The sequence below is a fragment of the Parasteatoda tepidariorum genome, chromosome 1, assembly GCF_043381705.1.
Source record: "Parasteatoda tepidariorum isolate YZ-2023 chromosome 1, CAS_Ptep_4.0, whole genome shotgun sequence".
Classification (NCBI taxonomy): Eukaryota; Metazoa; Arthropoda; class Arachnida; order Araneae; family Theridiidae; genus Parasteatoda; species Parasteatoda tepidariorum.
Genome location: NC_092204.1, coordinates 48,785,678 through 48,813,137, shown reverse-complemented (window position 1 = coordinate 48,813,137; position 27,460 = coordinate 48,785,678).

Sequence of the window (27,460 nt, the reverse complement as noted above, 5' to 3'; positions counted from 1 at the left end):
GGTATCCCATCATTGGAGACAGTTTGCCTTTTAACAATAGAATTCATATATACTATACGACACTCAAAAGTTGTGGCTCGCGATTAGCGTGAGCAAGTAGTAATACAGCGCGTAAAGGAGCATTCGAGCAAGAGTGAATTCATACCCACGGTGGTTAGTTGATTTAATAGCTTTAGGGCAGATTTTAAATTTACGATAATTCAATACTTTAAGAACTTTGACAATGTTGCCGACACCTCTTGAAAAAAGTTAAAATTGAAATTAAAATACTTCCGCGTTAACAAAGTTGCGGGTAATGGCAAGACTGGGAAAATATTTGGTTAATATATTGTTTAACACTGATTAAGGTGCTAGGATTGGAAGAGGGGTTGAAAAATTAGTATGGTTAAATACAGTTGTACTGTGCATTTAGCTTGGTTATACCATTAAAGTTTGCGTGTTGTACAATTAATTTTGAATGGTGACCAAGCAGGTCACCGTTCAACTGTTGCTTTACATTCAGAAAGTTCACAACAGTTGCTTTATATTCAGAAAACAATGTAAAAACCTTTTTAAAAAAATTATTTATGAATTGAACAAACTTTACATTTTTTGCTATTTCTATACATTTTCAGGAAATTTAAAATACAGTAAGCTAAAATAAAATTACGTCAAAACTCGTAAATGAAAGTAATCAAATTTACATACAAAATGTCGTCACTAACTTTATTGAGCTATATTATCCACATTCTAAAATTATTATCATTTAGTGTCAACAGTATACTTATAATGTAAAAAAATGTAGTCAAAATTTTTTTATAATCTATTGCAATACCTATGGAAATAAGTGCAATGCAAGTTTAATCGTGTCTATAGTAAGAAATGAGATAGTGAATGACAAATCTATAGCAATAAATATTTTTTTTAAAAAATTGTTCAGTAAATACTACCCTTATGTGAACTTTTAGAATCCTTGTCAAAAATTGGAAGAAAAAAGTCAAAGGTCACAAATTAATTTTTAAGCAAAGAAAAAACAAAAATGCTTTTAAAATGTTAAGAATCATCGTTGAGGAAGGCGAATGTAACACACACTAAGACATGATTGAAAATTGAAACTTGGAGGTGTTTCTAGTAATCATATTTTAACTTGTTTTCCCTTTCCGTCCAAAATCAATTGCTGTTTATTACACCCACTTTCCTTACCTGTGATTTGTGATTTCAGTTGCATTTCTATGCTTTCCTGGTTTAAATATCAATTAAAAGTCTAAAATTTACATACTTTTCTGTTTTCATTTTTGATAAAAATTCCGAAAATATGTTAGGTCAATGCTTATATATTTTCAAAATTCCTTAAATTGCATAATTTTAGACCCATTTTCCTTAAATCATATAGACATCTTCAATATTCACGAAATTGTTCAAAAACACGATTTACTGCCTTCATAAACTTAAGAATTTAAATATTAGCTACGTATTTTTATTTGTCTTTTACAGTCATGACTAATAATAATTATCGTTAAAAAGAATCATCTTTCATAATAAACCAAATATTTTAACATTATTTAACTAAATTTTAGTACTGTAAGTATTTTGTAAGTATATGTAATTTATTTTCGATTTATTTATAATTAATTTCTTTTTCACATAAGAGAGCCAATAACAAATGCTTCAAACCTCAAATAGACCTTGATTAAAATTAATTAATAATTAAGATATTTGTAATGAATATTATACATCGCAAAAAATTTTTTTATTTGTATCATTTAAATATTTATGTTCCGCTATTTACAAGGAGCATATTCTATGTCGTTAAAAATATCTCCATTCCAAAGTTCGAAGCAATGTTAGTAATAAAAAATTACTTACTTCACTTTGATAAAAGCTTTTCAAATAATAAGCAAAGCTTTCTTTGCAACTTAATTAGCATTTCATCTCACCGAAAAAATAATACTCAAAGCTGTTAGCTTTAAAAACAAACTATGCATTATTCCAATCAAATTTTTTAAACACAAACATAGCTTTTTAAGTTAGATCTAAAATACAGCTTAAGCCTGAACTGCCATAAATATATTTAAAAACAGACGATATTCGTGACAACAGAAATAATTCATTAAGTCAAAACTCATTGCTTATTATAGAATTGCCATTAACCATTTTTTTAAACCTTCATTTCATGTCTTCACTTCAGTTCACTTTTGCATTTTTACAATATCGTTTGCTCTTGTTTAATGAATTCCTTTCTTTTAGTAAATAGTTCTTTTTGAGACTGACAAATCAGGATCGATCTTTTTGAAGGGGGAACTAATAAAAAAAAGATCAAAGAAGTGGAATTATATTTGAGGAGCAATTAATAAATCCTTTCAGATCCCTTCTGACAGAATGGATGGCTCATTAAAATTTGAATGAATTACTTCCCCGCATATCCTTGTTGACATGGAATTAAAACAAAACTTAGATTTTTTCTGTGTAAAAAAAGCATTTTAAAGGATGTTTGAAGAAGGAATTTATTAATTATGGAAAATAAGAGATTGCAAGCTTGGAAATATAAAAATGGGTAACAAACGATAAGTACTATTTAAGAATCACTATGGCAATCTTTTAACTTTGCAATAATCAGCGTTAACAAATAAAACTTCAATGCAAAAATTAAAAAAAGGAAATGTAATTTTTGTTCAGAAATAAAAATATTTTGGCAACGTAACTCAAACAATAGGATTCGATCAATATTTGTTTTAATACCACTAGTGGTTAAAAAACAATATTGTACGTCTTAATATGATCGTAATTTTTAATTTATTTGTTAAGAAGAAAGAAAATCTTATTAAATCATGTCAAATATTAATAAGTGCTGTCACGAAACTATGTTTTTTCGATAAGATTGGAATATATTTGGACGAATTGTATTTGAGTATGAATAAAATTCATGAAATCATAATACCATCGAAATTTTAATTTACAAAAGTTTTTTTCTGATAGAAAATAGTTAATTGTAAGCTTATATAAATATAATTTATTGGTAAATTGAAATAATTATTTTCCGCAAAATATTATTCAAAGCTGTTTAGTATTTTTGTTATATCCACTAGATAAAATAATGAGTTTTGATAAATTAAAATAGTTAGAATAACTACTATTATCGAAAAACTAAAATTAAATTCATGAAACTTTGATTTACTTTTAATTTGAGATCATTCCTGAAATAAAAACTAAAAATATTTATTTAAACTCTGTTTTTTTCTTATCTATACTTGCAATAATGATGGAAATTTCTATGAAAATTTAAACATTTCTAATAATTTCATTTATTAATATTGTCAAACAAAGATTAATTAAAAAATAAAAATTTATGTGCATATAGGGTAAACTAACCAGTGAAGGAACACTTAAGCTTCGCTTGCCTTTTAAAAAATCATTTTAATTTCAAAATTCGTAATTTCAGTTAAATGACGGTGTCAACATATTTGTTACTAATTGAAAATTATGCAANTAAAAAATAAAAATTTATGTGTATATATATATTGATAAATACATAGGTCTTTTATGGTGCGTGAAATGGTGATTTTAAGTTTCTTAATTTTATAATTTGCAACAAATAGTCTTGCAATGCCTTCCTATGAAATAATAATAATTGTTTGGCTTAGTATGATAAATTTAGAATACCAAATTATTGAAATGAAAATTAAAACAAATGTTGTTCCACTCTGCAGAAAAAAGGTCTTGACAAATATTTTAAAAGACGAAAAATAATTAAACAGAAAGTAATTTTTTGATAATTCCGTTTATAGTGTTGATATCTGCATATCATCGCTATAGGTTAACTCATACCAAAAGAGCTTAAATTTTTTTTTTTTTGGATACAATGATCCTCAGTAAGTGTAATTTTTTGTGTAATTAATTTGTTAGGTTTGCGTGCAAGTACTAAGGTGAGTATTTATGGTTTATAAAAGGGATGTTTTACCAATAAATTGCACGGAAGAGTGGAACTAGCGATTTGTTATTTAGGCCTAGTATTTTTGACATACTATTCCTTTTCTATAATTGCACACTGGTGCGCAAAAATTAAGAACTAAATGATAAAACTATCATAACAACAAAACATGCAGTAACAACGGCAGGGAAGGCTATTGAGAAGACCAATCACTGTAAGGTAAAGTAGAAAATTTGCTTATATGCACCGTGACGTACCAGGGGTGTATCGTAAGGAAATAAAGCGAGCTGGCGATGGAAGCTCACTATTTATGTGAATGGTATTACACTGCATACATCAGATTAAACAAAGTGAATTTGTTGTCATAGTGTGATACGGCCAATAAACAACACAGAAGACGACATCTGGCTGAGTTTAGGCGATGTCGAATCATTAGGAAGTTGGAAGAAGATCGAAGTGTGACCCATGTGGCTGCGGAATTCGGGATCACCCACAATATCATTTGACGAGCTTGGAACACATTTCAAATGACAAGAACACATGCAGGCTAGAAGGAACAGACTGCTGACAGCAAGAGAAGTCGCTAGGTAGTACTGGAAGTCTGACATCATGTTTTTTCCATGGCCAGGATACTGAACAAGGGTGGTCTATTTGCCCGATGGCCAGTACGGTGTGTTCCAATAACCCCAGTTCTCCGGAGACGCCATTTAATGTAGTGCCGGGAACACAACGATTGGACAGATGCACAACGGGGCTTTACGGATGAGAGCAGATTTTGTCTGACCAGTGATTCTGAACGCATACACATCTGGAGAGCGAGGAACACGCAATAACCCCTCTAATATCTTCGAAAGAGACCGATTTGGAGAAGACGGAATTCTTATGTGGGGCTGTACCATGCTTGGTATCCGTGCTGATCTATACATCAATCACTGGTGCCCGCTGTTGTACCGAGGGTCTCTTTCCTCATGTGTATCTTTTTTGAGGTGCTGTGGGTTCTGAGCTCATCTTCATAAATGATATTGCTACACTTCATTGTACAGTGGCTGTCACTGAACAATATATTGAAGGTATTGGAATGGTCGGAGAGGTCTCCGGATTTCAAACAGATTGAACACGTGTTGGACACTCTATGGTGACGCTTGACAGCATATTCCCAGCCTCCAGCAACTATTCCGAAGCAGCTGCAATTCCTCAAGAGCTTCTTAGCAACCTGGTCCTCAACATGAACAGACAAAGTCAATCCTGTGTAGTAGTCCGAGGTGATCATATCTGATATTAAAGGCTGGAATTTCCTTGCCAATCAAGTGTAACATTGACGTTTTGGTCATTTGTATAATTGTGTGTTAATGTTCCAATAAAGTTTCTTATTGTTCCTGTGGATTACATTTTTATCAAATTGTTTACTTTCCCATATTCTTACATTTTGAGGTTCGTATGGTATGATTTGTATCGATTGTCAAGCATCACTGGCTGCGGTCAGTGTGCGGGTGAGTGACCCACTTGGATCAGTCTGCGTAGGGACCGAGGGTGTGCGTTATTGGTCCTCGTTAAACTGTGCTACCGTAAAGTGCTCGACTTCGCACTCAGGTCGTTGGGCTACCGAAGCGGGGGTGCCCCCCTCTGCGGAGGATCAAAATTGCGATGGCGTGTCTTCGGATCATCCTCAGGGATGTTTCCCAGACCGTCGCCAATAGCCCATTGTGCAGCTCTAGTGCGACGTAAATGAACAACAATAACAAATTAAGTTTGTGCTGTTTTGGTTCTGAGGAATAAATTATTTAATTTAGTCGTGAAACATTTTTGATACATACATAGGACATTTTGCAATAAGTCAATCTACAATCTTAAAATTTCATGATTCTCTATTTTTGGGAAAAAATAAAATAAAATGCCGCCTATATTAGAGTTGATCAGACGCATGAAATTGATTAAAGACATGATACAACGTGTAATACATTACGTACCACCTGCCACAAAATTTTTGCTTAATCTTAAGATTTAACGAATCCATATTTTGAAAAAAAAAAGGATTTGAAATGCTTTAATAAAAGTAAGAAAGTTAAAAAAAGCAATTACATGACATAGTATGATAAAAAATATAAAATACCTTGTGTATCAGAGTTGATTAAAAGCATGAAATTGATTAAAAGCACATGATACAACGATGTTTTAAATTTTTATCTTAAAATTTTATTCAAGTTTGGGAAGTTGAATTTAAAACACACAAATTTTTGCTGTGTTGGTTTTTAGAGAATAGACTATGTAAGTTATAAGTTGAAATATTTCGAACACTTTAATAAGATATTTTGTGGCAAGTGATTCGGCAATATTAAGATTTAACGAATCTATATTTTTGAAAAAAATTATTTGTAATGCTTTATTAAAAATCAGAGAAGTTAAAAAAAGCGATTGCATGACATAGTATGATAAAAAATTTAAAATACCACATTATCAAAATAAAAACTAAAACTAATGTTGTTTCACACAGTCTAGGGTCCTTCTCCTCAGGTGATGAATATTTCATGAAACGGAAATGACTAACATAAAAGCAATTTTCAACGTTGAGAGTAATTGAGAAAAACACGAAATTTGTTTGCACGTAATGGGTGGGTTTCGTTCCTTCCTACACAATGTATGACATAATTTAACTTTTCTCAAATAATGGCAACCTTGAAAAGTACAGTCAGAATTACTCAAGTGTCGTTTGAAGTTGAGCCAAATATTATAGTTGTAATGGGTCAAATTCTAAAAATTGTAATGGAATAATATTACAACACTTAAGAATCAATGTTTGGTGAAAAGAGAGTGAAAGAAAACCTTGAACAAATTGTAATCAAATACAACGAAAAAAAATATATAATAGTACCACTTTTTCAAGCGTTATTAATTTTTCAATACTTTAGATTATATAAGTAATTAATGTTACGAAACAAAATAATGCAAATTTAGTTTTATCCAGATTAAGATGGGGTACTTTGTGGTAAGCACACTAAAAGAAAGAGTATGGTCAAAACTATGGTAGAATTAAGCGTGTTTCTGACTCTATGGGAATAACAAAAAGTTCGGTGATTTTTACCGAAACGCTTTTGTAAATATTTTGATAAAATTAACCATGAAATATTGTGTTATTACAAGTGATAAAATTTGGTAATTTCATCGTGATACCTTTGAACATGGTATAAAACTATTTATTTGGTTAAATTTTCATTTCAGTTTTGTATTTTTTACTAAATGTTTGGTAACAAGAACTATAATTCTTAAAACTAGAGTTTTCAGTAAGCTGATACTATATGATCGAAAGATTTACCAAATTAATGGCTCATAAATACCTTACATTTTGCTTTATTACTAGAATTATGGTCTTATTTTTACTAGAAAGGTCATTACCATGCAGTACTAGGATTTTACCGGAATTTTCTTCCTTGTGTATTAAAGCAAAGCAATTCGAATCAAGCACAAATAAAAGTGCAGAAAAGTCTATGTCTCTACTTTTATTTTGGTTTTTATCAGAACTTTTAAGAATAAAATCTAGCGTGGCTGGCAAAAGCAAAGAAAATAATGAAATCAGGAAAGCATGCAACGGCAATATCAAAAAACGTTGCGGGTAAATTTTATTTCTATTTTACATTGTCAGGAAATCAGCTGAGTGGGTATAGGTTTAGACTAGTAGAATCATCAATGATTGAATTAAAAATTTGATTTGGTGCAATCGGGGAAATATAGAGACAACTAAAAATCTAATCATGTATTAAACCACATTAAGTACATTTAAAAATAATTTACCTTATTTTCAAAACAAACGCCAATACTGTTCTGTTCTAAAAAAATGAATAAAATTTACACGTGATGTTTTTCGATATTTTCGATGCATGATTTTCTAATTTTATTATTTTCCTTGATTTCGTCAGCCACGCTAGATTTTATTCTAAAAAAAATTGACAACTTAAAATACTTTACTGTTGTTTGCTTGCGTAGCACAAAATACGTCCTAAACTGTAAAAAACTGTAGTGGGATACCCATTTTAATTACCTAATTAAATAAATTTGGTGTTGAAAAACTTCACTAATCGTCTGAACGAATACTTTATTTCAAATTTATATTTAATCAAGCCTTCACACTCACTTTAAAGGGTATAGTTAAGTAAAAGGCCAGTTATTATTTAGAAAAGCTTACGCCAAGCTCAGATGCATTTACTCCATTCATAAATTATTTTCATCAACTTTGGCGTACGTTTGAAACAGCCGGACGTCAGAAAAGTTATAAGTTTAATTCTAACTCACACGATGCTGAACGTTTCACAGAAAAAGAATTAAATTGTTATAAAAAGGTACGTATGCTTATTGTTTTATTATTAAGATAATTACATTCTCGTAATACTAATATAAATCTGTCAATTGTATTATATGATTTTATAATATTTTATTTCTATTCTCTTCGAATTTGTTAAGCCTAGTTTGAATTCATACAAATGTTCGCTCTGCTGAATATATGATTGAAATTCTAATTAATTTTATTTTAAGAAATATTCTTCATATGCATCCTAAATTAATGATTCTTACTGTAAATTGTATTGTAAAAATTACTTTACCGACTCTTATTTACCTCGTATCTTACTGTAATTATAAATTTTAGTGTTACTGAATAACAAAAATGGTGGGGATGTTTTGTACCAAGTAGCGTAAAAGAACATCTTTGGAGTAGTGAAATATCTAGATCCAAGAGTTAATATGGTGGTATGTAGATGATTACATTCTCTTAAGATTTGCATCAATCTGTCAATTGTATTAAATGATTTTATAATATTTGATTTCTATCCGCTTCGAATTTGTTAAGCCTAGTTTGAATTCATACAAATATTCTTTCTGTGCTGAATGTATGATTAAAAACTAATTAATCTTATTTTAAGAAATATTCCTTAAATGTATCCTACATTAATGACTCTTATTATAAATTGCATTGTAAAAATTACTTTACCGATTCTTACGTATCTCGTATCTTACTGTTACTATAAAAATAAATTTTTGTGCTACTGAGTGACAAAAATTATGGCGGATATTTTGTACCAAGTAATGTAAAAGAGCATCCTTGGGGGAGTGAAATATCTAGGTATAAGAGTTGTGTTTGGTGTTTCACGCATTACACCATTTTGGTGAAAAATAGTTGCCACCATTTTTCGTGTTAAGATAAACTAAAATTTTCAACAGTGAATCTTTAACTGTATGTTCTGCTGCAAACGAGCTTTTTTTGATAGGTTAAATTTTCTTATTTTTGCATCATTTTGATTGTTTTTCTTAACTATGCCTCAAAAGCCTTCTATTTCCATTTTGATTTTTTATCACTTTGTTTTGCTTCACTAAATTTAGTTTTAGTTATGACAAATAAGAAATCTATTCGTGAAATGGATAATTTTTATCATGTAAGAAATCTATGTTGATTATTGTTTAAGAGTTATTTAATTGAAAAATTCGAGTAATGTTTTTGAATTATGCATTCAAAATTTTTTGATAAAACCAAAAATATGTTTTTAGAATCCTTATAAAAAAACTTAGACTTCAGGCAACAAAAAAAATATATATAACTCAGGAAGAAAGATAACACTATCGACATTTGAAGATTAACTTTTGAAGGAAACAGTTTTAAAAACATCAAAGTCCCATTTGGTTAATGCATGAAGCTTAAAGGTTTTACTAATATCGTTAAGCTTCTGTTTCAAAGGGCCTTAAGAGCAAGTTTTGAATGTTCTGCGCCCACCTTCCTCAATAATGATCTGTCAGACTTCGATGGCCTATTTATTTTTCCCTGTTTAAAGATAAATTTGAAATTTCTAATGTGCATATTTTTTGACACGCTGTGATTAAGGTGATTAGAACTTTAAGTAATTGTAATTTTGTATATATGCACGTCAAATTTTGTATGAAATTATCAATTGATAATATTAAATAAATTAATTATTTTTAATCTTTTAAAACTTTTAATCAATATAAAAAATGCTTGACAATTTTTTTCAAAGAATAAATGAAAATATGTTCTCAAAGATTCTTGCTAAAATATTATATTATTTTTTAAATTCATTAACTGGATTTTTCTTTTATCTTTTGGATAGAATGGAGTTTATTTTGAAAAAAAAGGATGAATTTAAGAGAAGTTCAATCAACGAAAGTAGAAATATGATAGCTTTGTAAAGTGCATTTCAATGAAACCCTCATACTTATTGCTTTACGAGTTTTCATTTATGTGTTTTTCTTTTTCGGAGTTCAACCATTTGAGTTGTACTTTTTTCATCAAAGCCTTAGAATATTTGTCGCTATTTCTTTTTTCTTTCCCTTTCTTTTACAACTGTCCACACTACTATGTTTTGAAAAAGCCATTGCTGTTGCCAGTGTCTATGAGAAACCTTTCGAGTTTTTAGTTTTGAAGTCCGACAGCGCGCTAGAAGAGAAGCCCCAAGAGAATTCTTTGAATCGAGTTGGACGATTTTTTTCTCTTATTTTACGAGAAGGAGCTTTCTACTTTAAAAACTTGAATTTTTTTTTCTATTTCTTTCTTGCTTGTCAAAGAGTTTTTTTCTTCCTTCATTCGTTTTCAAAGCCCAGTCGTAAATTCACGAACTTTATACAATTGTTTTACTTTTTCTTTTATTTGTTTAATCTGCAAAGAAAACAGGCGATGAAAATGAATTGAAGTCAATTCCTAGAACTAGTGTAGATTTTATTGTTTTTTCGAATGTTCGTAGAATTTAAATTCAAAATAAATAGCATCTGACAAATAGGTTTGTGTGCAAGGAATACTCTTATTTTTTTTTATTTATTCTTAAAAGTACTTTCATTCTTTTTAAATCTACTGTATTATGTAATCAATTAAAAAATGTTTCGTTTATAATGTCCAACTTACAAAAGTATTAAAAAAGTAAGGATAAATTACTATGAAACATGTTACATATTATTTTACATAAGTCTCGTAGAATTTAAATTCAAAATAAATAGCGTCTGACTTATAAGTTATGTGCGGACTTCAGGTAAGAGTAAAGTAAACACCGGTAACCTTAGGTAAACCTTGATCTAAGACTGCATAATTTTTACGTTAGGTTTGCGCGCAGATTTGAGCACAAAAATTTATGCTTATGTTATGGTATGTTTTCTTTTTTAATAAATTACGCTGAAGAGTATAATTATACCATGCTATTTATTATGTGTGTATATATTATATACAGAGCTATTTTTTACTTAAACCTAATTGATTTTTAAGGCTGCTTTTAGGACAAAGCAGAATATCTCGCAATAAGACCAAATGGGATACGATCCCATATTGCCATAACCTCGTGGAGCCTTTTCTAAGCTTTAAATGTTTTTTTCTCTCCAATGGCAGGCACTGAATTTGAATCTTTGCCTATGAAGATGTCGGAATTGTTACTCATTTAGCGTTACCCAGTAGGCACATGTGAACCAAAGTCACTGAGGCGAGTAGCGTTGCCCACGCCACATTGCCACAAACCCGTTCATAGGATGGGCCACATTCACACACCACACACAACAGAGGACAGCACAAAGAGAGAGAGAAACATCCATGCCCAGAGCGGGATTCGAACCAGCAGCCAATGGCTTCGCAGTCAGGCGTGCCAGCCGCTCGGCCACCTGGACGGCTACGCTTTAAATGTAAATAGTGCAGAAAAAAGGAAATACCAGCTATAAATTAGATAAGCAATGCTTGACGTGTGTGTAAGATGTGAATCAACAGATTGAAAATCACATTTGCTTTGGTCTCACTGACTAAATGACTGAGATTATACAGATATTATAAGCTTGCACAGTAAACATATGAAAGAGAAAAGCAGTTTAATTGGAATGATTGTAACAAATGAACTCATAATTCGTGAGCAGGTGTTGACGTGGAAGATAACACGCGTATATATATATAGTGTGTGTGTGTTTGTTTCCCATTTTCTCATAGCTCATATACAATTGGATAGTTTCAAGCTTTAAAAGTATTCTGATGTAGTCATAAAATACGTAACGCACTTGAAATTCGAAAACTGCACAATAACTGCAAAGTGCAAAAATTTAAATATTTTTTCCTTCAAATTTCTATTTGTAAGGAAAACCTGAGATTCCATTTTAAGTGCCCCACCTCCTTTCTCGATTTAGTATAACTTCTTTAATTTGCTATTCGGATTTTGGAATTTATGGTAAATAGGCTTAAAATTCTGTTCAACTTGGGAATGATTAAGCGAATCAAAATTGAAACAGCATTTCCTTTTATGTGTTTTTTTCTCCAACTGCAATAAATACAAAATCCTCCTCTAGCTATATATATGAAGTAAATCTAAAGAAATAAGAAATAAAAGAAAGGATAGGTTAAATTACAGGATCAATCATTAGGTAAGGTTAAATTACACTGTTGAGATAAAGTAAAAAATGTTTTTAACTTGTTAATAATGAGAGAAATAAAGCTAAGGTAGTGAAACGTGATAAAATATTTTTAACTGTGAAGGTTCGCCTCTCCATGGTACGTGGTACATTTTTCTACACCCTTTTGTGATTTCAAAAACGAGATATAATTATATAGTAACATTATATTATTTACATTTATATTAGAAGTTTACAAAAGACTAAAATATAATATTCAACTTTCTATTTATAGTATTCATGAGAAAAAATTTATTAGAAAAATGTTGATTTAATTCTGAGAAATTTTATGAAAATTAGGAGTCAACATTGTTCAGGACCATAATTGAAACTCCTGCATTAAACGAAAACAAATATTTGCAAATGAAACATTAAATACCCAATTAAGCTAAAGCAGCTTGACTTTATTGCATTTTTAATGAAACAACTTAGCTATCGTAATATTTAACGACTAAGTTGACATAAAAATGAAATAACTTCTAATTAAATTATTAATTATGTTTAATGACAATTAAGATAAAAAAATTTCTTTTTTTTTCCAACTCACTAACTTTAGAATAAATAATGAACCCACTTAACATTTCCAAACTATGTATTAGAAGCGAGGAAAAATTCGGCGGGAAATCACATCAATATCGCAGACGATCACTCATTTAGAACAAAAGCATGCTTTAGGTGTGGCTTTCTAGCTTTGTGTGTTGCCACTTTTAAATTCGAAAAGATTGGAAAAACAATAGCATCAACAATTTCTGAAGGCGATCAAGGAAAAAAAAAGCTGCAGGGGGAAAAAAAAGTCATTTACGATAAGAAGACTCTTTTAATAGAGTTCCCAATAGCCTCGTCCCTAGTAATTAGAAATTCCCACTATGTGCGTGGCATCACATTCTTCATTCGGGTATCTTTCGAAGACAAGTAGCTTAAGTCATTTTCATGTCGTTGCCAGATTCCTGCAAGTTATTGGTCGTTTGGATTCATGAGTACACGCATACCAGGCGCTTTTCATTTTCTTAAAACAAATTTGTTTAATTATGTTTTAACTCTATAGGGAACGAGATGCAGGCTCTTTCTTAAGTAGAAAACTTTTATTGCATTTTACCTGAGAAAGAAAAATAATGCTCTAGAAGTTTATTAAAATTAATGTAAACTCTTTGAAATATGATGAAATGCTTTAATTTTTTTTTATTAAAAAGATTTATGATGTTTTTAGCAACGGTTTGACTAAAGACAGTAAGGGGGATAATTTAAGAGAGCTAAAAGTTAAATAGTATTGTAAAATGAAATGGGTGATATCAAGTTCTTGCTTATTCTGGTTGATCACTCATTTAAATTGTATTCCTATAATTATGTTTGCATTGAACCTTTAGTTAAAGGTTCTTTAACTAAAGGTTTACAATTAATGTCTCTCTTAACTTAAGGTTTACAATTAATGTCTCTTGATGTTATTGATGATGTTACGATTCATGCCTCATGTCTCTCATGTCTTAGTTAAACATGAATATAACTCAAATCTCTGAAAGAAAAGAGGAAACAGTTGATATTTGCAACTTTTGATAATGTGAAAAAAATTACTTTAAATTGATATTTTTTTTTCTTTAACTATCTTTAAAGTCTAAAATGAAGAAAGCACCGAGCAAATTTTAAAATTTTAACAATTTTTGCTCTATTTTGTTCAATTATTGTTACCCCTTATTAGCACTTTAACTGTCTAGTTCTAAAATATTATGAGATTGTATTCTTTCTGTCTTCTTATTAATGAGTGCCTTTCTTTCTTTTTTGGGCTTTTAAATTTTCTAGGGAATTTAAAATTCTACTATATTTTCTAAGATTAGGTACAGTAGAACTCTACTTTGCGAAAAATAGAAAATACCAAAAAACGAGATTTTTTTAATATCCAATAGTATGAAAAATTGATTTTTGAGGAAAAATTAATAAAAATAGACTTAAGTGAGTGCTTTTAGGCCTCATAATTAGCAGGAAAATGTAATTACCATTATATCTTTGAGTTAAACAGCCTAATTTTGTATTAGAAGATTATATTCCTCATATATTCTAATTAAAGAAATATGATGTTATGATGTCTTGTAGTCGTTTTGGAGCGCTCCGTTAAGTTTCGAAAATAATTAGAGGAGTAATTGAAGGGTAAATTTCGATTTTATTTCTATTAGCCATGTTAAAACAAACGATGACCGAGGACTCCTACTCCACATAATCAATTAGTTTACTTAATTATCCACACTATTTCTAAAGATATTAATTTTTTAAATTTGCAATCTATGATTGCTGACACCGAAGCCTAACTAGGATTAGCTGTCAGCCCCAGTACCTACGGGAGAGCAAATTCCAAGATCATAGTCTAATATTTGCGAAATAATTTCAACCTTCTTGTCTGATTCCGTTGACAAACTGATCATGGCTTATTTAATACCAAATTAATTTAATCCTCTTTAATAGTTGATCAAGAATATTGATATTGTCCAATTATTTGCGAAGTAACTTAAACCTTATTGTCGAATTGATTTGCAAACTACTTACTTAAACCGTTATAAAAGGCATGAGTGTTTTAAACTGTATAATAAAGATATTTATGTTCTTAAATAAGATTTACATATATTTGCAAATTGTATTAAATAATTTTGTAATTTTTATTTTCTATTCGCGTCAGTTTTGTTAAGCCTATTTCGAATTCATTGCAATATTCCCTCAGAGCAGAGTATTTATTTAATTAACAAACTAGTTTTACTTTAAGAATTAGCGTATAAGTGCATCCTGAATTAATGATTCTGACTTTATATTCTATCGTAGAAATAAATTTACTGATATTTATGTGTATCATATCTTTGTGTACTTATAAATTTTAGTTATACTGAAGACCAAAAATGCTGTTAGTTACTTTACACCAAGTAATCAGCTTTTTTTATTGCATTTTTCGAATCTTTGTACCCTTCCTAATGTGTGCCTAAAACGATTTCTCGGTACCTAACTTCGTTTGGAAGTTATACAGGAAAATAGAGAGTCGTCGCTAAGCAGGTAGAAAGGCCCGCTCGGCCGGATTAGAAGGGGTGATATTCTTTTTGTGTCTCATCCATTCTGTTGACTGTATATAGAAACTTATTGTAGGCATTTAATTTATCGACCATTATATATATGAAATTAAACGTTTTCCCTTAACATGAGTCAAAACTTTAAACACTTTATTCTCAAAACGCTGTTTTTTGACCTGGCCTAACGTTTTTCTCACGATCAATACAACAAAATAAGCTGTTCTTTATTATGAATTGCGTAGAACTATATTCTTTAGAAAGTAGCATAGGATAATTTTGATATTTTCATATTTCGATTTTAAATTAGTATTTTAATGAATTTTTTTTAATGATTTTTTTTTAATGAAAAACTTAACTTTTTTTTAAGTTGCCGCCATTTTGGTAATTCTGCGAATATCAAAAACCGCTATAATACTTTTTAGATAATATCTTTATGTTTCAGAAAATCTAAGCAAAATCGGTTTCCTATGCTTCAGAACTTCTAAATCCATGAGACCAGTGAGGTGCTACTTTTTGATGACCAGCCACTCACGGAGCTGCCACCAACTTATTTTTTATTATTTTGTAAAAGAAAATTTTTTAAAATAGACTTAAATTGTAGCTAAATAACATAAAAAAAACAAGGAGTCTCTGCATTGTCTCTATTACTTAAAAAAAATTCAAGAAAAACGTTAATATTTTACCATCTCAGGGTGGGGTCCCCCCTTTAATATATCAGTCTGTGTGGTAAGCGAAAATTTTAAATTATCTTAATCTTAATAATCTTAAATCTTAATAATTAAATTATGAATTTGCTTAAGTGATAAGCTTTTAGTCTGAAATGTTATTTTGGAAGAGGATTAAAGAAAATTATTTATGTTTGCTAATAGATCTTAATAGAATCATAGAGGGACGATGAGTCAATTAATCTAATAAGTCTATTAACTACTTAATTTAAAATGTATTATTTCTTTAACAAAGTTAAAAAAAACGTTAAATTTCAGTCTGGACGTAGGAAGCGGAGGCAGAAGTGTAAGCAAACAGAATTCTTCTTGCTACCCATATTTTAAGTGAATGATTAAAAAGAGAAAACTGTTTAATGCCATGAAACAATAATTATTGCAAAACAATCATTGTGGTTGGTAGACAGCAGCAAACCGAGAATTTAACTACCAAATTAAAGTCATTATTTTCACAAAGATTAAATAATTTGGCTCTTGGTGTATGATGAATATTTAATTTTGAAGTATTATTTCTTTAAGAAAGTTCAACAAAAGGCTAAGTTTTAGAAAAACAATGAAGATAACGCTTTCCACTTTCCACTTTTTTCTATGTCTTATTACTTAATGATATTCTATAAAATTTAAAAGTAGAGCTTTGTGTCTAGTGTAAGTCACTTTACCTGTGGCTTTTTTTAATATGACTTGTCGATTTTTTTTAAAAAAAAACACTGTTAATGAACATACATTTATACATACGTAGTAACCAATAGGGCCACATTGTGGGCATCATATTAGGCTTATAATTACTTCCTGTGGTAGGGTACACCAGTACTCGGTAATATAATATGTGGACCAATTTGAATATTTAGTGTCAATATATAGCGCCATGTTGTAATACATAAAGTGTATACCTTAACCACCTTGCTGTTACTCCATTTTTCATCAAGGTTTACATACTTTGTAAAATTGCATCTAAACACAAAAGCGGTTTAGTAAAACACTTGTGTTTCACTAAACCAGTCCTTAGATAGATAGTCCTTGGTGCAGTGAAACAACAATGTTTTTTTATGCTATTTGGGGTAGTAATTTTTCGTATAACTGAAATTAATAATTACAGTAAGATGGGATATATATTTGGGTGGGACAATTAATAAAGTACGATATAATATAAAGTAAAGATTACGCTAGGGAACAATATTTTTCCTCTTGCATGAGATTTCTTAACAAATCTTAGATGCTTTCGTATAGTTGACTTCTGATTTGCAGTCTGTTTCTCTTCCTAAGCTAATTTTTTGTAAAAATAACATTAAGTCTCTGTTTTTTGGTAAAATGAACACGTGCAAAAACGTTATATATAGCAAGGGATCACGTAAATGCTGCGAAAAACTTTTAAAGGAATTAGAGCTCATTATGAGGATTAAAAATGAAGAAGCTCTTCCCTATTATAAAAATGTTCTTCGTATGCATCCGATTTGGTCATAATAAGGAAGCACTACAAGCCGCGTACGATGAAATTTCCGGGAAAGAGTTTCTATGCAATTTTAATTCTGCAATTCTAACTCTTCTTAAGTTTGTCGTAACATTTATACATTATTACATTACTCCTGTTATATGTATCGTATTTAAGCTTATAGATTTTGATAATGTCGTTTAAAAAATTCAAAATAAATGCCATTTAAAAAATTTGTAACTTCAGGAATAAAACTATCCCAAAAGAAGCAAGACTATTTGAAGCCACACATCCGAATGAGGCAAGATAAAGTATTAGTACAAATGCAACAAAACATTTGCTCTCCAGTGTTATTTATTTAGAACGCGCACATACACTAATTGGTTTTTCAATCAAGCACACACACAGGACTGAGAAAGTATTAGGATGAATTCGAACTAGGTTTAGCAAAACATATGCGGTTAGCTACTAGATTGAGAAATTGAAAGTATTGAAATTACTTTATATAATTGATCCATATGTATAATTAAATACCCTTAGAACAACACTATAAAAGTATACATATATTATGTAAAAGAGAACTTTTATTTCTATTGGCGTATAGCAACACATTTACTCCTTCTCGTGCGCGATTGTAAACAATCTAACGTCGAGTGTCTAAGCAAACGCCGAAATTCGTGTTTTCGGAGGCAAAAATCATTCACGAATAGAATGGTATAAATGCATGAGTTAGTGTAAGCATTTCAACTTTGAAAGTTTATTTGGAATATTAGTTTAAGTTTAACTACATCACTTTAAGTATATAAGAACTCCATATTTGGTATTACTTTGAAATAAAGTGCTCGTTTCAAAAAGTTTTTGGGTTGCTCCGAAAGATATTATGCCAAAGTGTAAAATCCCTCTAATGAAAATAATAACGATGCAATTCTTACCGAATACATAACAATACTGAAAATTATAAGTGAAAAATTTCGACATTGTTTTTAGAAACTAAAATGCAATTTATAGCTAGGAAATTTCATTTAATTTTTCGTAAAACTAACTCGTACTGAATTTTTAAAAATTTCCCATTATATCAAAATTTATTTAATAAAACTATACTTAATTGTTAAGTGAATACGCTTTGATACAATCAAGTATAACTGATTTTTAAATTTATCATTCCATAAATGAAACAAATTTTAAAATACTAGAATAATTCAAGCTTATTTATGTTTATTGTGTTAATACGCAACAGCATATTAAGTGGTCACGTATCGTTTTAATAATGTATAATCTCTTTTTAAATTTAGCATTCTCTTGTTCAACTTCTTGTTGATATAGCTGTATAAAAATGACTAACTTTTATTAAAATAAAATTTTACAATTATTCGAAATTTTTATTTAGTGCTGAAATATATATAACTAAAAATTTCTTAACATAAAAATTTACATTTGCATAGCATAAAATCTGAGATATTGGATTGAAATGGGAAATGTATATTTGATTCAAATATAAAACTCACATTTCAGTGGTATTGCTTCAAAGAAGAACTGGTAATATTATATTCATGAGAAAAATCTAAATATAAGCGAAAATATATAATAACGATATTGCAATTTTTTTCAGAATTTGATATTGTTGTTGTCTCTTTGTTAGTTTGGCTTTCTATTGTACGATTCAAAATTTGATATTTTTGATAAAATTAAATTTTTGAATTATTAATCAAATTTTACAGAGCTGAATTATTACATTTATATTTAATTCTATTTTATTTAAAATTTCCAAACTATTGTCGTCTGTACAGCTATAAAATTGATAAGGATTTAAAAAAAAGCTGAATAAGTAGATGAAAATGTGGCCAAAACAATTCACACCATTCACATTTGAGATAATTTTAAATTATTTTCTAAAAATTATTAAAATATTAAGTTACAGAATTAAAATAGCATGCAAATTAAATAAATATTTAAGAAGTATATGATTTTAAACAAGATAGAAAAAAAGAGCTGAAATAACCTGTATTTAGTTGATCAGGGGAAACATGACCAATTAGAAAAAAAAATTGTCTAAAAAACCAGGGTTTAAGAGTGCTTAGCAATGTGTTCGCTTTATGTATATAAGCCAGGAGTATCAAACTCTCAAAGGTAAAGGCTGGAAGCATGATTACTTTAAGGATTTTTAAAATTTTGCTGAGGTAAATTTTTTTTGTAAAATTTTACACTGTAGAGGTAGGTAGGAGCTTTATTTAGGTCGCACTAGAGCTGCTTAATGGGTCATTGGCGACTGTGTGGGAAGCATCCCTGAGGATGATTCGAAGACAGACGATCGCAATTTTGATCCTCATCAAGAGGGGATGGCTCTCTTGCTTTGGCGACCTGAGCGCAAAGTCGAGCACTTTACGGTCGAACAGTTTAACGAAGACCAATGCCGCCCACTCTCGGTCCCTACGCAGGCTGATCAAAGTGCTCCTCCACCCACTTACTGACCACAGTCAGTGATGCTTGACTTCGGTGTTCTACTGGGAACCGTGTCCTTACGATCAGTCTACTGCGGGACTTTTTGCACTATGGAGAATGCTGTTGAATTACAAACTGTTAGCAGTGGTGGCACAGGGGTTAGAGTACTCGGTTCTTAGTGAGGTGACGCAAGTTCCAATTCCAGAGATCCCGTGTCCGATAACAATTCTATTTCCGATTAGAAATGATCATGGTATTGACTCAAAATAACCCCACTTTGACTGATAATGGGTTAGAATATTTTTGCTGCTTGTTACCGTGGATGGTTTTCGTAATTTTCCTTTCCGTGGACGCAAATGGATTTTAGTTCTATCAGAAAAATCTTCCACGATTGCTAGTTTGTCCCAATGCCATATTAAGGAGTTACCTTGCTTTCTTAGTTGGTAACGAAGCTAGAATGCTACGTAATTGAACAATAATAGTTGAAAGCCCAAAACTGAATCAGCAGTGCAACGCCGGTTATAAAATTAAACAAAATATGCAAATTTTAATTTGAAACAAAGATTCAATTATTTTAATATATTAAAGCACTGAATTAAAACAGCCTAAAAAAATAAATTAAGAATTAAGCCAAATTCTATGTGCAGAAAAATTGAGTTTTTTGAAAAAAAATATTAAATGATTTCCATTAAGCAGGTTGTTCCTTAACCTCCACTTTTAATTTAGAATTTGAGTGTCTTTTTGAAAGATGAAATCAAAATCTACACAAATTAATGTTTGAGGAAGCAACAAAACGTCATTAAATGTTGCGAAACACTACTGAGTGTTTAAAATTATAAAAAGCCGCGTGATTGTCCTCCTGGTGCAGGAAGGAGTTAAAAAGTAATTATTCAAAACATTTACTAACTCGCAATTCTAGCGCTTTCGGTTGTGAATTTGTTTCTTCCGAGCTTCATTTAATTTACTACAACAATATAAATGATTTCATCAAGGATTATAAAAATGTATATTTTGGACAGTAATTGCGGAAAATTCTATGCACATGGGATTACACTACAGATACACCTTAGTTAGAATGTAAATGTGTGAAATTGTCCGGTTATATACTCTTTGAAAAATTCAACAAAAATTTACGCGAAGAGCAGGGTAAAAACCGAATTTTTTTTTCGTAATTTACAGGATTGCAGAGGGACAAGCGTAATTTTACTGTAATTGATTCTGTTAAAAATGAAAAGTGAAATTGCGAAATATATTTTTAAAACTGGCTCATATTGTCAACTTATTTACGTTTCTAATTTTGGCACGTGACACGGATACGCATAGCATGTCACATGACATTACTAAACTAAAAAATTTCAAAAATGGTCCACATAAAAACTTAAATGATTTAAAATTTTATTAATGTAAATAATACTAACTCGAGAAAACTTTGAAAACACTAAAGACTTAAAACAAAATTAAAATATTTAAATCTGTAAACGTTTCAAATTAAATAAAAATATTTTATCAAATTGTTTTTTACTATTTGAAAAATAATTTTATAAAATTATCCATACTGCAAAATAATTATGGTCATAAGACTCATTTTATAATATAGTTATTTTAATTTTGAGTGTTAAAAATAGTTGAAAAATATAAAGATTTAAGCCTAAAGATTTAATTCTAAACCTTAATTTCAATATTTTGTCATATTTTGAAGCAAACGAAAAAAAGTATCACGAAAATATATGGTTTTACTCTAACGGATGATAATAGAAACGAAAAGAAATTAAACGTCATTTAAATAAAAGTTAAAAATCATTTGAGACAGTGATATTCAACAGAAAACACTTGAAATTAGAGTAAATATTGCAATACTATAGTGTTTTACTTTGAAGTTTTTGCAGTTTGAAAATGGCCTTATAAAATATTTAATGAATTTAAAATTTAATTTCTTATGATGGATTAATATTAAGTTTGAATTTTACATATTAGTTATTTTGAGCGAATAACACAGTTTTTAGCCTAATTATCAGACAAATGAAACAGCTTCTCAAAAACATTTAAACGATGATACCTACTAATTTATGCTTTAATATATTTTCATATTTTTTAAGAAAATGAAAAAAGAGCTAATTAAAAAATTAGTTCTAGTTAGTTGTAACTGATTACTAATTAAGCAATTATAAGCTAAATCATGATAAAAGGTATAAATAAATTTAAATTAAATTGTTCAAACCTTTCCCTAAAACTCTTTTTAATTATTTGACTACGAATGTTTTTGAATATTTAAAATTCTTCAAGTTTCAATGCTATCCGGAATAGTAATAAAAAAATGAAGGAACGACTAATTAAATTTTTTAACTTAACGAAGTTAAATGTTCTTTTAAAGCTGATAAATTTTAATAAACACAAATAGAACAAGCCAAAAATATGTTTATTTCATCGGAGCTAAAATATGTTTTAAATTTAAGTCCCTAAAATATACAACTGCTTTGTTTACATATTTAATTTTTTTTAGAGTATTTAAAGCTCTTTAGAAACTAATTAATTTCCATTTTTTATTATATCAGTTTCTTAATTTCTTTACGACTTTCAAAATAGAAACAAAGAAGTAATTTTTTAAGTTAAATAGTTGAAAAATTAAATTTAATTTATAATTCTATCAGTTACAATTAGAGTACACGAAGTAGTTAAGTATTTTTATCTTGTCAACATAGAAGATATTAGAAATATTTAAACGGTTATAAATTATTACTTCTTTTACATAACGACACCAAATTTTATAATTAATTTACATCATGATTAAAAAGCATTAATTTATAATTTGAGTTTTTCAATATGTTTAAATGGAAATATGCAAATAATTGTTAACATTTTTGAATAATAAATTATGTTATTAAAAATATACATGTTACTGCTTTGTTGAATTTTATTATATTTATATATTTTAATTTTTATTTAAACTTTATTTATTTGCTATTAAAATATCCACTTCACATAAAAATACTGTCTAGAATGTTTTTTCCCCTTAACTTGAAGAATAAACATTTACTTAAGTCTCCTTTTTAAAGGAATGTTTGCTTTTCATTTAAATGTTTCGCATAAGTTTTTTTTCTTTGAAACGAACCATAATACCCTCTTTTTTGTTTATTTCACGCACACAATTCTTTTTTAAATATTGTATGATTTATTTTTGTTTTTTGGAAAATTTGCTATTTGTTGAATTTTCTTATTTTATGTTAATGTGTATCTTTTCGCGTTAAATTTAATGGTATAGTTAAGCCATTAGCTCAATGTAGGAAGTTTTTGTGTTCAAGATATATAATCGCATGCTTTTTCAAATATAGTATTTGCATGTGTTTATGCTTTTAAATATTTACATTTTAACATGTTTAAACTTCAAATTATTTCAGATTCAAATGCTACCGTGCAGAGAAAAAAAAACAAATGAAAATAGTTCTTAAAGTACAGGATGATATAGTTCTGGCATTTTTATTAGTATCAAGTTATATTCGTGTTATTATCATAATATTATACAAATTATGAAGTGTTTCGTAATCAACACCCTGCAATAAACAAGACGTTTTTTATTTTAAGAATCGTTATTGTAAATGAAGCCAGTAGAGAATACACATTAAGAACCGAATTAATATTTAAGCAAATAAGAAACATAAATGCTATCGGATTCTAAAGAATTTCTAATCACTAAGAGTAAAACTGAGAACATCAAATTTAGTTTAATTGTGTGCTTGCAGCAAATCACATGATTCTGTTTAATCACGTGGTTGTGCATGGCGCATTAACGTTACAGATTTAAGACTTGTGTTTATCATAACGCTGAATTAATTTTCATATCAGATTTAATTGGACACCTACAAGCGACGTCACGCGTGTGTATCGAACCTGATTGGTGCTGAAGAAAACAGACAATTGCAAAAGAAAACAGACATTAAAAGACGATTATTTAAAATAACTCTTCATTTTATCAGGCACTTAAAGTATCTTGGATGCTGGACCAGGTAATTAATTTAGCTTGTAACACTCTTTCCTCAAAAGAAATTCGATAAATTTCACTAGTGTTTCCTTTTCTTTTCCCTTATATATTAATTCGTGATCCCAAATTATTTGTTTGCTGAATTTTTATATTTTTTTGACAAAGATTTTAAGAATATACGAGCATATGAATGACGGATATGAATGAACTATGAATGTTATGCATTAGTATTGCAGCGGCTGCTGCGTTTGAGCCGATTTCAAGCTAAACGCCGAAATGTGGCAAACTTACGTCGCCAGTTGGCGATAAGGACAATCACGATTGCAAACCTAACTGCACCTGTTTTTCTCCTCAGTTCGGTCTGTGACGACGCCTGTGTATGTTACTGGGACAACCTGTCCGCCACGATGTTTAATCTAGAACTTAACTTGTAACCTTAATTGTTATCCTTTTATTAAATTTATTATTATTTAATTATGGCTGGCATTCTGTTAATTGTTTCTATTCTTAATCAACTTAATTATTCATTTTAGATCATCTCTCTATTTGAATATTATGTTTTTATTTTAGGAGTCGCGTTAACTTCCACGTGTCTCCTCAGTATAAATGAATGAACTTTTTTAAACATTTAAATTTTTCAAACTAATACACATATTTCAATACAAATCACAACAATATACTAAATTAAAGAAAAATATACTACTTTTTTTAGTTAGAAATATTAGATGTGTGGTCCTTATGTTAAACGACAGATATCTAATCTTTAATGAAGTTCGGTCCACAAATCTTACAGTTTCACACTCACTGTGAAAATGATAAAATTACGGTAAAAAATACCGACACTCGAAGTGCCGATACTTTTTACCGGAGCCTGTTAGGGAACAAAAATATGATATACCGTAATGTTTACAGAAAAATTACAACAAAATCACTTAATCACTCGAATTAAATAAATATATCTGTAAAAATTACGATATAATATTTTGCAATAAAAATGGCTTTTACGGTAAAATCGATTTTACGGATGATGCACCTAAAGTGTAGGAACCTTATACCGTAATTAGAACCGGAATGTCTTACAGTGCTGTCAATGTCTCCTAATACCACTCTGATACGTTTTTTAAGTTTTTACATTTTTTTCTCTCATTGATTTATAAAATTTGTAGTGTACACTAAAGAGTATAATGGTACACGGGACTTACCTTCAATCACATCCCTGCTAGATTTTACGCCATGTGACTTTTTTCACTAAGTCACATCGAAGACACTGTTTTATGATCTATTTATGTCAAAAACACAGAAAGATCTTAAAAAACGCAAGGATAGCGGGAACTACTAAATGTGGGAAACGAATTCGATGGCATATGAGATATTTTCCATTGTAACAAAATGGCACAATAATCGTTACACATTTGTGACTGGGAAAAATTGTTTGTTGAAGTTTGTTTTATTTTCGCGTGTAATTTATTATAATATGCGCAATAGCTTTGAAAATATAAATGTCTAAGACTCGGTCATTCATTTGTTCTAGCCTTTAATTTTATGGGTGGTCATTATGGAAACCCTTGTATGAGTGACTACAGTTCTGTTGCAGTGGAAATAAATAACTGTCTACCTAACTAAAGAACTCCCTTCTTGGGTTTATCTGGTTTGATAAATGGATACGGGGAAGTGGAATTAGGTTTGCAAAATTAAACTATTTTAATCCCTTCTTTCTCACTCCCGTGATATTGACGGTCTGGAGTATTGAGTAGTAACGCGCCAATAGGAATAAAATTAATTCATTTCTTTTTCCCGGTAAAAATTTTATTTCTAATTTTACACATCTGATGGCAGTACCTGAATATTTTTAAGGTAATTGTAGATAGTTAGTTAATTTTAAACTAGTTGCAACACTAATCAAATACGTAATGCAAACACAAAAGCAATAAAAAATAGGCACCCCATGCAGCAGAGATAAGTATTAATTACGTGAAAATAACGTTAAAATGCCACAAGGTTTAGAGCAAAAAAACGTTTATTTAAAACGTTTTATTTCCGTTTCGAGTGGTAGTCTCGAATTAGGTAAAAAAGCGTTTATATTTGGGCTGTTTTTAACGTAAAAATGACGGATTTTTGCCGTTATTTTGACTAAGGTGAATTTCGAAACCAATTTTTAACGTATTTTTCACCGAACTATTTACGTATATTTTTGGTTCTATAAATTCGTTATTTTCACCATGAATATTTACGTGTTTTTAACGCTTATTTTTATTAAAATAACGTACATTTTACGTTATTTTTACCAAAATACAAACGTATTTTATCCATACTATTTACGTATTATTAACGCTTATTTTGAGCTTTATTTACGCATTATTAACGCTTATATATCAATATTTTTAACGCTTATTTTGAGCTAGGTGAATTGATAAATTTTTCGCGAAAATTTAACTAAATTAATTTCAATTTATCGTAATTTTAACCGAATTGTTAACAATAGCATATTTTAAGTTTTTTTTTTTTNTACAGTTCTGTTGCAGTGGAAATAAATAACTGTCTACCTAACTAAAGAACTCCCTTCTTGGGTTTATCTGGTTTGATAAATGGATACGGGGAAGTGGAATTAGGTTTGCAAAATTAAACTATTTTAATCCCTTCTTTCTCACTCCCGTGATATTGACGGTCTGGAGTATTGAGTAGTAACGCGCCAATAGGAATAAAATTAATTCATTTCTTTTTCCCGGTAAAAATTTTATTTCTAATTTTACACATCTGATGGCAGTACCTGAATATTTTTAAGGTAATTGTAGATAGTTAATTAATTTTAAACTAGTTGCAACACTAATCAAATACGTAATGCAAACACAAAAGCAATAAAAAAATAGGCACTTTTATGACCGTTTTCTTGAAAATTAACCGATCGTTACGGGGTTAAGAAAAGGCGAAAGAGGTAATTAATTAGGACAACTTTTAAATGAGATTGGAAGGGAAATATCGAATGTTCTAATTTTTGAAATGCACTTTTTCCTGTTTCTATTGCAGCACACAGGACTAGGTTCAGTGACAGGAGATCTTTGGTAAAGCAGACGAAAACCTTTTCATATTGTTAAATTAAGAAACAAAATTTGTTGAGCAGGGCGGTAATCAGCTCAGAGAAAGCAAAGAATTCATAGGCTCATAGAAGCATTGTAGGTAATAAATAAATGTGTTCAGGATTCTTAAGTTGTTAATACGTATAATATTTTTCTTGTGAAATGTTGGCTCAGGGGGGAGAGGTGGCTCAGGTTTGAATCCCAGCTGTGACTGGGTTGATACGAGTTTTGCTATCGGCCCTCACCGACCACAAGGCTGATGTAAAATATCCTCAGTGTAAATGAATCATGGGTTAGAGTCCCAGCGCCGTCGGGGTTTTTGTGGTTTTCCTCACCACGTAACGTAAAAGCGGGTTAGTTCCATCAAATTCTTCCTCGAAAGCTGGTTTGCCTCAATGCTTGATTCAGAAGCTTCCTTGTCTTCTGGACTGGGTTAAAAGTTGCAAGGAAGAGGTGTTGAATACAG